An 11658-nucleotide genomic window follows, 5' to 3' on the forward strand; every position below is an offset into this window, starting at 1 on the left:
CAGGTACAGTACTGCTTATTATCAAGGCTATTGTAAATTAGATTCAAAGAGTCTAATGCAGCAGATGTGGTGCTGTATTTTTTTCGGAACCCAGATTGTTTTAGATGTAGTAGATTGTTGGTGGACAGGAAACTGCTAATTTGGTAGTTCAATAATTTTTCAAAAATATTCATCAATGGGGACAAAATTGAAATAGGTCGGTAGTTATTGGGATCATCTTTAGGGCCACCTTTGTGAAGTGGACGGACATAGGAATGTGTCCATTCTAGAGGAACTGATGCTTCTTTGATGGACAGGTTGAAAATATGGGCTATAGGTTTGTATATTAGGTGACCAACAGTTAGTAGAGCAAAGACGGGAAAACTATCTGCTCCGGTAGAGGAGGACCCTTTGAGGTAGGACAGTTGTTTCAGAACATTACTTTCGTGGATTGGTTGGAAACTAAATTCGTTTAATGTTTGGACAGGGGTGTAGGAATTTGCAGGAGCAGGGGTGACTCCCAATACATTATCAAAAAGATTACCAGCTTCAGAAAAATGAAGGTTAAAATTGTCAACTATTTTTTGGGGATCTTAAAAATATTCCCCATTTCGGTGAAGCTCAACGGACAGATTTTCTGTTTTGGATGCCTTTTCAATAGATTTGATTGTTTTCCAAAAAATCCTGGTATTTCCATGTGATTCCAGGAGAGTGGAGAAAAAAATAGGCATTTTTTGCATGCCGTATTTTTTTTACGCATCTATTCCTTAAAATCCTGTATTCTAGCCAGTCATTTACCAAATTACTTTTCTGAGCACATGCCCAAGCCTTGTCCCTAGTTTTCATGAGCTTTGTAATCAAAGGATCATACCATGGTGGGCGGTTGCCTTTAGTTTTAAATCTAACCAACGGAGCATGTTTGTTAAGAATTTGGAGAAACGTGTACCTGAAAGTCTCCCAAGCCGTAGTCAGGTTGGGGATATCACAGACCTTATCAATATCCGAGTGAAGCACATCATTTGTAAATGCCTGAGTGCTGAAGTGCCTCAAAGAGTGCTTCTCAACAATTTTAGGGGGGGCTTTGGGTCTGGCTGATGATCTCACACCAAAAATGAAGGAGTGATCACTAAGGTTATTACCCAGAACACCAGTCAGTGCGAAATTGTGAGGGGCATTTGTCAATAGGACGTCAAGTAGAGTTTACTGTCCCGGATTTTTTAGGTTGGGTCTTGTGGGGACATTTATTAATTGAAACAAGTTAAATTCATCTGTAAAATTTGTGGCCACGGCCGGCGGGTTTAGCCAATTCCAATTTAGATCACCCACTAAAATTATTTCACCTTTAGGGAGGCCCCCAAAAAACTCTCTCAGTGCTGATGCAGCTTCAACATCCTTCCCACAAGGCAGTCTATAGCAGCACACTACCAATATCTGTTGATTATTTGGGAGAGTTATTCTGGGAGCCAGACCTTCAAAGCAACATTTTTTAAACAAGGAGTGAGCTGGTGAACATGCAATAGTGTTACGAACATAGATGGCAATTCCACCTCCTTTAGATCCTCGGTCAAGCCGAAAAAGGTTGTAGTTTTCAATCGTAATCTGCAAGTCATTGACGGCAGGAGTGAGAAATGTTTCTGTTAGGCAAAAAAAGTCCGGGTCAAGATTTGCCACTTCTAGTTTTAGTTGACTTAATTTAATCACAAGCCCTCTGATGTTGACATGTAGAACACCAACACCTTTCCTGCCAGAAAAATCTACAGAATTATACGAGCTCTTTTCATTTGGGCCAGGATGAAGCTCAATACCACCCAGAAATAAGAAAAGTAGAATTAATAGTTTGCATAAGTATTTTCTGTGAAAGGAGAAAGAGCGGCGAACCTTGGACGAATAGCAGCAGCTCGCAGATGGTGTTATTTTTAAGAGCAGAATGAAGTTTGGAAGGAGTGCTGGTGAAGTAATAGGACAAAGATAGGGTTTAAAAGGATACAATGATGGAGTGTAGAAGTGTCTATGAGCTGTTTCATTTGCAGGTGTAGTGGCAAATCGAGCAACAAGTATTGATGCAAAATAACTAGGGTAGCCGTTTGTAGAGTTGAGTGTGGCACTAGACATGGCCGGGAGGGACAGCAGTAGGATACACAGCAGGAGAATTGCCATCTCTAAAATATCCGGGGTATACACAGATTTACACACAAGTGGAATAGAAAAATATATATACTTGTAGGCCGAGCGTGAGAAAAACGTCTTGCCGCACTCGTCACACATGCACGGCTTCTCGCCCATGTGTTAGGGTTGAACAGCGCCCACCCCCCTCTCCCAGACAGCAGATTATTGGCTGTTGTAGGCTCGGCTGAACCGCTTGCACCGCCTCCTTTCCCCGCCGCAGGATGGTGCTCGAATTAGCCCTCCTTGAGCTCAGCCCACGACTGGAATGTCGTTTCTTGGCCTCTCGTGTCTCTGCTGCCCGTCCAGACGGCCCCACTGAAGCCCACACAGGGGACTCTTCATTCACAACCCTTGGCCGTCTCGAATGATCTCCGTGAAGTTGTCCAGGATGGAGCGCACGTCGTCCTTGAGCCGCTTGTTGAACGACTGCAGCAGCACCTCCTTGTTCTGGGGCAGCGCCCGCGACATCTCGGGGGAGTAGTGGACAGAAGCACGGCTCTCCCTCAGGGCAGCAGTGGACAGAGCACAACCCTGCCTCAGGGCAGCAGTGGAGAGAGAGTCTGGCTCCCTCACGGCAGCAGTGGAGATAGCGCGTCTCTCCCTCAAGCCAGTATTGGAGAGCACGGGGCTCCCTCCGGGCAGCAGTGGAGAGAGCACGACCCCACCCCAGGGCAGCAGTGGACAGAGCACGGCTCTGCCCCAGGGCAGCAGTGGACGGAGCACGGCTCTCCCTCAGGGCAGCAGTGGACGGAGCACGGCTCTCCCTCAGGGCAGCAGCCGAGAGAGCGCGGCTTTCCCTCAGGGCAGCAGTGGACGGAGCATGCACTAGGCCGCTACAGTAACTGGAAGCCTCACTCGGGCTGTGCCTTGTGCATGATTTACTAGGCCTCATTCAGGCTGGCCCAGGTACACGATTACCTTGGCCTCACTCAGGCAGTGTCCCGTGCACAATTTACTAGGCCTCACTCAGGCTGCGCCAGGTGCACGATCAGCTAGGTCTCACTCAGGCTGGCCCAGGTACACGATTAGCTAGGCCTCACTCAGGCAGTGTCACGTGCACAATTTACTAGGCCTCACTCAGGCTACGCCAGGTGCACGATCAGCTAAACACTAACCCTTAAAAGCCAACTCTTAAACGCCAACCCTTAAACACCAACCCTAGCAAACCGACCCTTAAACACCAACCCTTAAACACCAACCCTTAAACACCAACCCTTAAACACCAACCCTTAAACAGCAACCCTTAAACACCAACCCTTAAACAGCAACCCTTAAACACCAACCCTTAAACACCAACCTTTAAACGCCAACCCTTAATCACCACCCGTTAAACACCAATCCTTAAACGCCAAGCCTTAAACACCAAGCCTTAAACACAAACCCTTAAACACCAACCCTTAAACGCAAACCCGTAAAAGCCAACCCATAAACGCCAACCCTTAAAAACAAACCCTTAAACACCAACCCTTAAAGGCCAACCCTTAAAGGCAAACCCTTAACACCAACCCTTGAAGGCCAACCCTTAAACACCAACCCTTAAACGCCATCCCTTAAACACCAAACCTTAAACAGCAGCCTTTAAACACCAACCCTTAAAGGCCAAACTTACACGCCACAACCTGGACGGTAGAGGGCATTCTTTACCTCACGCTTTCTCTCAAAAGTGGCGACCTCACACTGCTAGCGGGTCCTCGTCGTCGTCCTCCTCCTCGTCGTTAATTGAGCAACAAAAATTAATTTGCAGGCGTCTGCACCCCCCTCACGAATTAAAAAAAATGGCGGTGGGTGAGGGGGAGGAGCCAAAACAAATTGGCGGGAAAACAAAAAAACTTCGCGTCACGTGGGAAGGGAGACGCCAAATCCGATTGGCTCCGAGGTGGGAGCGACTTTGAGGAAAACTTTTTTACAGTAAGAAATTACAAAACTCAACATCGACAATAAAACTCGCGTTGGCATTCGCGCCGGTGTAAATAAATGTAAAAAAAAAGTTGTATTGTTGACGTACCATATTTAAATCAAATGTTTTTAACTCGAACGCGATTCCGTTGTTTCGATTCCTTCTCAGTCCTGAATCGTGTCGAGCTATGATGACGAAACGCGAATCGTGGTCCGCGGTTGCTGAGCCAATGGGAGCGCAACGCTGCTGAAGGCAGCGTCCAATAGGAGAAGGCGATGGTGGGAGGTGGCCGGGTGCCGCTTGGACCAATCAGTGAGCAGGCCGTTCAATGTTTCCCGCTCTTTCGGGTTTTTTTTTTAAATCACAAAACAATATTTAAACCCCGGGGTAAAAGTTATCGAGAGCATTGTTTTAATAATTGTGTAGTCGGCAAAGTTTGCACGTAAATTATATTTAAACAGAGGAGCAGTAACAATAATATAACTCCACCAATATTATCCCAATGGTAATCGATTCCATCAGCTATAATCACTACCACCATCTCGATTCCCGCTTTATCCCCCCCCATTGAAAATCCATTCCACGAGCTCCATTCACCAATAATCTATTCCCATGTTATCAACAACGGGAATCGACTCCATCTAAAACGTCGGAAGCCGCAACGGGAATCGACTCCATCTGAACGTTGGAAGCCGCAACGGGAATCGACTCCATCTGAACGGCGGAAGCCGCAACGGGAATCGACTCCATGTTATTTTTTTAACAATAATGGCTAAGAGTGTTATTCTATTACAACATTGCTCTGTTTTTTTCTTCATAACCACAATCATATAAACAGAAATCTATGCATTGTTACATGAAGACAAGTCCACATATTGTGGCCAAGGTTTAGAAAATTATTTGTATTTACATAGCACAGCAATTATTATTTTTGTTTAAATATTTTTAATAGAAATATATTGGGGGGGGGGGCATTTTGAGCAAGATTTTTTTGGGGGAAATCTTTTTTTATTCTTCTACAAGCCGCCACAACTTTGCCAGCTCTTACAATGAACAATACTTCAATGGTACGCGTTGAAACTTAAGCCTAAGGTGTTTCTCCCCTCTGAGAAACACTTTCAAGGTCCCTCGTCATTTCAATATATCGTTGATACAGAATAAATAAACTCCGCCCATCTCATTCCACCAATGGATGAAGGCTTCCCCAACTCCATGGCGGTAATGGAGAGGTTGTTTGACCATACTTCACCACTGCGGGTCATGTACAAAGCTTCATTTCAGCCAGATCTGTCCCCAAGTCGGCTGGGCACGCTGCATCCGCCACTCTTGTCACCCACAGCTGTGACCACGAGCCACGAGCCTACTCCAGTCCACCAGAGACACGGAGAATATTCTTCAGCGTGATGCTCTTTGGTCCTTTCAGGTTAAAAGTCATGACGTGGTAGGTACAAAATAAAATAAATCACGACGTTTCGGGCGCAACACAAGCTAAATTTTGATTTAAAGCTTTCGTGACTGCAGTAATTTATATTCAATATATAAAAAATATATAAAACGTCGTGAGAATTTTTATTGTTTTATATATTTATTATTTTATTGTTTCCCTTCAACGAGACTTTACCGAAAGAGCTAAGAATATAAGGGACAAGTCCTTAGTAACAACTCCTTACGAACAACTCCCTACTTACTAACAACTCCCTACTAACAACTCCTTACGTACTAACAACTCCCTACTTACTAACAACTCCCTACTAACAACTCCTTACTTACTAACAACTCTTATCATTTTTCATTGCTGAAGGGGTTGCCCCTCCTACCTGAAAATCCTGGCTCCACCTCTGAGTGTGTGACAGGGTCAAGTTTGTATTTACAGTAAAGTCTAACTCTATTGAGCACGGAGGTTATATAAAAACAGTAGTTTATTTTTGTTTTCCTCTGCTACTCTTTCTAAGAATGTAGTCAGGAAGTTATCACAGCACACGTGCAGCTGAAGTCGGAACTGTTCATCCCAGCATTCAAGGACATCTGTGCCTGGCTTCACACCTCTGAGTTGCGATTGAACATTAATTTATGCATTTCTGCATAACACAAATAGTATTATTTTCAACACCCTTTCCTATGTCACCTGAATTTAGCTTTCATAAATATTCATTTTGAAGCCAGACAGCCGAAATTGTGTGCTCGGAGTTTTGGGTTAACATTCATTTTGAAGATACGAGCGCTTCCAGGCACGTTTATGACATTTGCCCTCATTGCATGCCATAACAGCTCGTGTGATGAATTTGGGACACTTTTTCACTATAACATGAATATATGAATAAGTATAGACGTGTTAGTCACGTGTGACTGTATATATGCATTCCTCTGTGCATCGAAACTGATGTGTAGATGGTGTGGATATTCTTTTTTTCTCTCTGCAGCTGTCGCTTCCTCTGCAGAATTTGTCTGATGGAGCAAAGGCACTCGATGCAGCTCGGTGCAAAAAGGCATCAATGCGACCGGTGTCCATACAGCACGGATCGTACTGAACATTTGACATTGCACCAGAGAACTCACACAGGGGAGTGTTGTATACGGCCCTTTTTCCACAATTAATATCCATAAGAATATTTACGGATGCATACACCTAGATTTCTTTTTCCTTTCTTTCGTGACAAACAATATATATATTTTTTTAATGAATCAAACCCGTAAGCCAGAAACACGAAAAACCAGATGTCGGTCATAAACAGGCCATATATATAAAGAAATAATAAAACTCTCAAGGCGAGGATGTAACAGCTATCGGCGAAAATCTCCAGATGAACAAGAGTTTGATGGGCCCCTTAGGAAAGGTCCCTCCGAGGTCAAAACACCAAGAGAGCAGACACGGAGACGCCAACAGGGTAAATCATATACATATTCTTTTCCTTATTTGCCAGTAAAACAACAAAAAAATTAAAAGGCAACAACAAGAATAAGATAAAATTAGCGATCCTAACGCTCACTCCAATTAAGAACAGGCCACCAGACACATCAGTAAATTATTATCCAATGATTAATTCGCTATCAAATTATTTTCACCTTTAATACTTTTACTGTTAAAACAAAGCTTGGAGCAGGAATACCGAGTCACATCAAAGGTTATCGAGAAGGAATGAGACAACGGGCAAACTTGCGAAAGAGTTTAAACAATATCCCAAGCAACCCCGACCATCTTTGTCTCTCTCACAGCGCGGAGAAGCAGGAATTACACCTTATCACAAGGGGCCATCTGGAAAAGCCAGCCGGGTTTGATGAGGAGACACACCCCACCCCACACACGGCAACCAGGCAAACAAGTTTTAAAGAAATTGCAATATAACATTAATAATAACGTGTTAACCTTAAACGATATTCCATTATAAAACCTTACAGAACCAAGGGATATGGATTCCAACAATCAAGAAACGGACCTCTTAAACTCAGAATGAAAATTATTTTTCTTTTTAATAATTCCATCATAACAATGCGAACCTCGGTAAACCGAGAGGTGTCGGGAGGACGTAGTTACAAACACGCGTCTTGGCGAACATGGGACCAAATGTTATTTGAGAATTGTACGTCTAAAGTATAAAGAGGTGCTCCCGACCACCTTTGTCTCTCCCGAAGAGCGCGAGAGAGGAATTTCATGCCAGGGCAAACAGATCGTTATCGCGGGGACCATCTGCCACACACGGGACTTAGTAGTAGCCCCCACCCCACCCTGCACACGGGCAGCAAAAGAGCGAGCGAGCTTAAAGTTAAACTGTCACACATTTATAAACACACAAAGTGACGAAAATTAATAAACTAAGAGCCAAGGTAACGGGGTGGATTAGGCTGGTAGAATGTAGAGTCGAAATGATATTTGCAAAGTATAGAGAGATGGGAAGATCCCGGCCACCTTTGTCTTTCCCTGCAGCACGTGATAAAATGCATACGCTCGGAAGAGCATCTTCACTTGGAAATAAATCAAATACTATGAATCACAAGCAGGATCATAACTGTGTATGATAAGATACCAACCGTGATGTGAAATGTTAAACTTTAAAAATCTTAACCATTTCTTTGTGCGTCGAAAACGTGTACGAAAAAGGGGGGGAACCCGCCCCTCTCTCTAGATGGATGGAGTAGACAACCAGACGCCTCCAAGATGAATCGAGGTGTCTGTTGTCTTGATGTTTATGGCTTGAGGAAAGACCCCAACAGAACCGTGTCATAAATGACACACACACAAACATACACACTGACACACGAACCCCCCTCACCACTGACACACGAACCCCCCCCACCGACATACGATCAGATCAAAGATAGCTCCGCCTCGTGAGGAGGAGCCGAGAAGGAGAGAGATTTTTGGCATAAAAAGGAGCCGTTTCAGCATTGAAATCAGCTCATCTGCCCTCGGGGCCAGCTCAACAGAAGAAAGCTCATCTGCCCTCGGGGCCAGCTCAACAGAAGAAAGCTCATCTGCCCTCGGGGCCAGCTCAACAGAAGAAAACTCATCAGGCCTCGGGGCCAGCTCAACAGAAGAAGACTCATCTCAACTCAGCTCAACAGAAGAAGACTCATCTCAACTCATGTCAGCAGAAGACCCGCTCAACTCGTCTCAGCAGAAGACCAGCCATCACCGACGCCGGAGACGCCTCTACAACTCGCCGATTGGCGACCCGCTGCCGCTATTAGTGGCCAGCGCCACCACGAGCGAATCGTGAGCCTGCAATCTACAACCGCCGACGACGGAGCACCAGCGTGCCAGCTGCTCGCAGACGCACTGCGCGCATTACCTACCGTCCGCGTACAACCGCGCCGCTGCGGGCGTGCTTCTAACGCCATCAACCAGACGGTCATCGCAGCTACAACAACGTATCTACTCGTTCACCAACGTCCGTCGAGTCCGAACCAACTACTGAAAGAATCAACTGATACGTATGATACACTGCCCCCCACTACACGACAAACCAGACGTCTGCTTGACGCAAAGAATCATTGGCCTACTCTTTCACCACTCATACCATTCAACACACACACACGGGTCATTAACAAAGCCTAAAACCTCAAGCCATTGAACCATCCGTGATTGTGGAAACATCGCAACGACCGAGTGAATAATCCATCGTTTTTAAGAGTGTTCATAATTTTCCTCTGTAATATTGTGCTGGGGCTGTACTTCTAACTGCATAAATTGCCAACTGACCCATTAACAAGGATTAATTCTTGGCACCTCACCACGGAGCACCGCTCGCGGGGGTGGAGAGCGTGTTCAACTGGTTCCCTGTCAGGGGTCTGGCCACAATTAATTAAAAGATTGGCCCGAGATAAGGATCTGAAAAGGAAACATCGCCACCCATTGAGTCGCGTTGAGAAGTTGATTAGAACTACTTGAGTCGTTCGTTAATATTTGTCTTTCTGCATAATCTTGCTGGTATCCACGAATGAAATAACGAATTCAAACGTATATTTGTGCCTCCAAGAATAATACTGGTTGGAGTGCCCTTTCAACGAGTAGCGTTGCATAATAATCAGTCATCCTATTGTTAACAACGTGACAATAATTGCATTAAGGGCCGCGCATGATCAATGACCGAATGCTGTGTTGTGTGACAATTCAAGTAACGAAGCATTGCGGCCATCGAGTGGTGTTGATAAGGCAATTAGAAGTATTTCAGTCGAACGCTTTAAATTCATAATCGTTATGAATCAATGAACGAACATCAACGTGGTACTGTGCTGACGATTTCAAGCATAATAACTTCGCATATCAGAATGTATTAAGGATTGTATACGAATCAAAGACCAAGTGCCGTGTTGTGTAACAATTCAAGTATACGAGTTTGCATATTATAAAGTTAAGGTTTGATAGAATAGTTCGCATGTTTTTAATCTCTCTCTCAACAACCGATCGATTGCGTTACGCGTCGGGAATTAACCACAGGTGCCGCTATCGAGGTGAAACAACGCAATCGTGATGGTATCATGTTAACGCTGTGTTGAAATTCCAACATCCCGAGATTGAGTTTTCATATTATCCAAAAATTAAAGTTAGCTAGAAAATAAAATTGATCAAAGCAGAAGGTTTGTGTGTGATTCTTCCTGAAATTCTGCATAATATTGTTCTGCGTGTGAGATCTGAATCCTGGGGACCTATCACAAGCACACTATCACCACACATAATCCGTAACACACATAATTCGTAATGTTCAATCGAGAGTAATCGTATCCTTATCGATAATACGGAATTAAAGAGCTGAGTCGAATCGACTCTCTCTCATTCACGCTCACAACGCCTGCGTCACTGCATACGATTAATTGCGTTATTCCAATTCATAACACAATCCTCGTCACCGAGGCTCGACCTTATAATCCATAACGACCTGCATTATCATAACCACGCCCACTCGCATAAATTAATACGATTATATCTCGAATCGGCATAATTTATGCGCATAATTACACTGATTAACATAATTTTGGATAAATTATGCAAATTTCAGATTTCATTTAATTTTCATTATTTTCATCAATTTTCATAATACCTATATATACAACAGCAGTCACCTAAATTTTAAGTCAAAACATTCACACGTTGACAAAGCCTCACCTTGTGTTGTTGTGGGCAGGTCGCTTCTGATAACAAGAGCGGTATAGCAGCTCAAGCGGGCTTGGCCTGCTAACAAAAGAACGAAAAGAAAAACTGCGTGAATATTTACAATAAAACAAAGTTACAAAGTGGCGAGCCGGGTGAAGACAAATTAAACTTAAGCGAGATAATTAAAGTGAATGCAATCAGGCGAGGGCAGGAGGCAAGGCCCCGCGTGGCTAGGCCCCGCGTTGTAAAGTTACAACCTGGACATCGATTCCCATGCTCGCTGCTACTCAACTGACATCCCTACGAGAGAGAGAGGCTCTACCTTGGTAAACAACAACAACCACCACAACCACCACCACAACAACCACAATCGCAATGAGAATTTCTCACCTCGGATTTCAGAGCAGGAAGCGATAGCTTCCTGTTACCTCGTGACGTCACGAGGCAGCAGGTGACATGACGTCACTTCCGGGAAACGAGACACGCCCCTCCCACAATGAGCTGCTCCGTAAAAATGGAGTATGATTAAATTATGTTAATGTATCATCCGATATATATTGTAGGTGCTGAACCCGTCGCAATAAACTCGCGACCGCTTCAAAGAACACATTATGTTAATGAGCCGCTAGTCACTGGGCGTAGCTTTGCCCAAATAAGGATTGGCACTGGAACGATATCGGCAGTAACCCAAGCGGAGGTGACGTCACGCTCAAGAGCGCGGAGGACGGGGGAATACCTTGGTGACATGACGTCACTGGCGAGGTACACCTCCCCCTGGCGTTTCACGCCGATGAGGTAATGCAGAGTGGTGACGTCACAGAGCGGGATTGGAGTTGTTGATTTAGATTCATTTTCCATTGCTCCGTCCCTTGGGTGTGTGAGCTCAGCAACAACAACGTGGACATTATTGTGTATACACTGTGTGTGTGTACACTGTGTGTGTGTGTACACTATGTGTGTGTGTGTGCACTATGTGTGTGTGTACACTGTGTATACACTGTGTGTGTGTACACTGTGTGTGTGTACA

General features: G+C 44.6%; 1 long non-coding RNA gene across 1 annotated transcript; it reads right to left on the reverse strand.

Moving 5' to 3' along the window:
• Positions 1–5012: 5012 nt before the first annotated feature.
• LOC142910745 (uncharacterized) lies at positions 5013–11111 on the reverse strand. Its single transcript, XR_012933080.1, has 3 exons — positions 11022–11111; positions 10644–10712; positions 5013–5402 (listed from the first exon to the last, which is right to left on the reverse strand). It is a non-coding gene; the product is annotated as an uncharacterized LOC142910745 (long non-coding RNA).
• Positions 11112–11658: the final 547 nt, after the last annotated feature.

The sequence above is a fragment of the Petromyzon marinus genome, unplaced genomic scaffold (genome assembly GCF_048934315.1).
Source record: "Petromyzon marinus isolate PM22_M1 ecotype Great Lakes invasive population unplaced genomic scaffold, UKy_Petmar_22M1.pri1.0 PM_G_Scaffold_15, whole genome shotgun sequence".
Classification (NCBI taxonomy): Eukaryota; Metazoa; Chordata; class Hyperoartia; order Petromyzontiformes; family Petromyzontidae; genus Petromyzon; species Petromyzon marinus.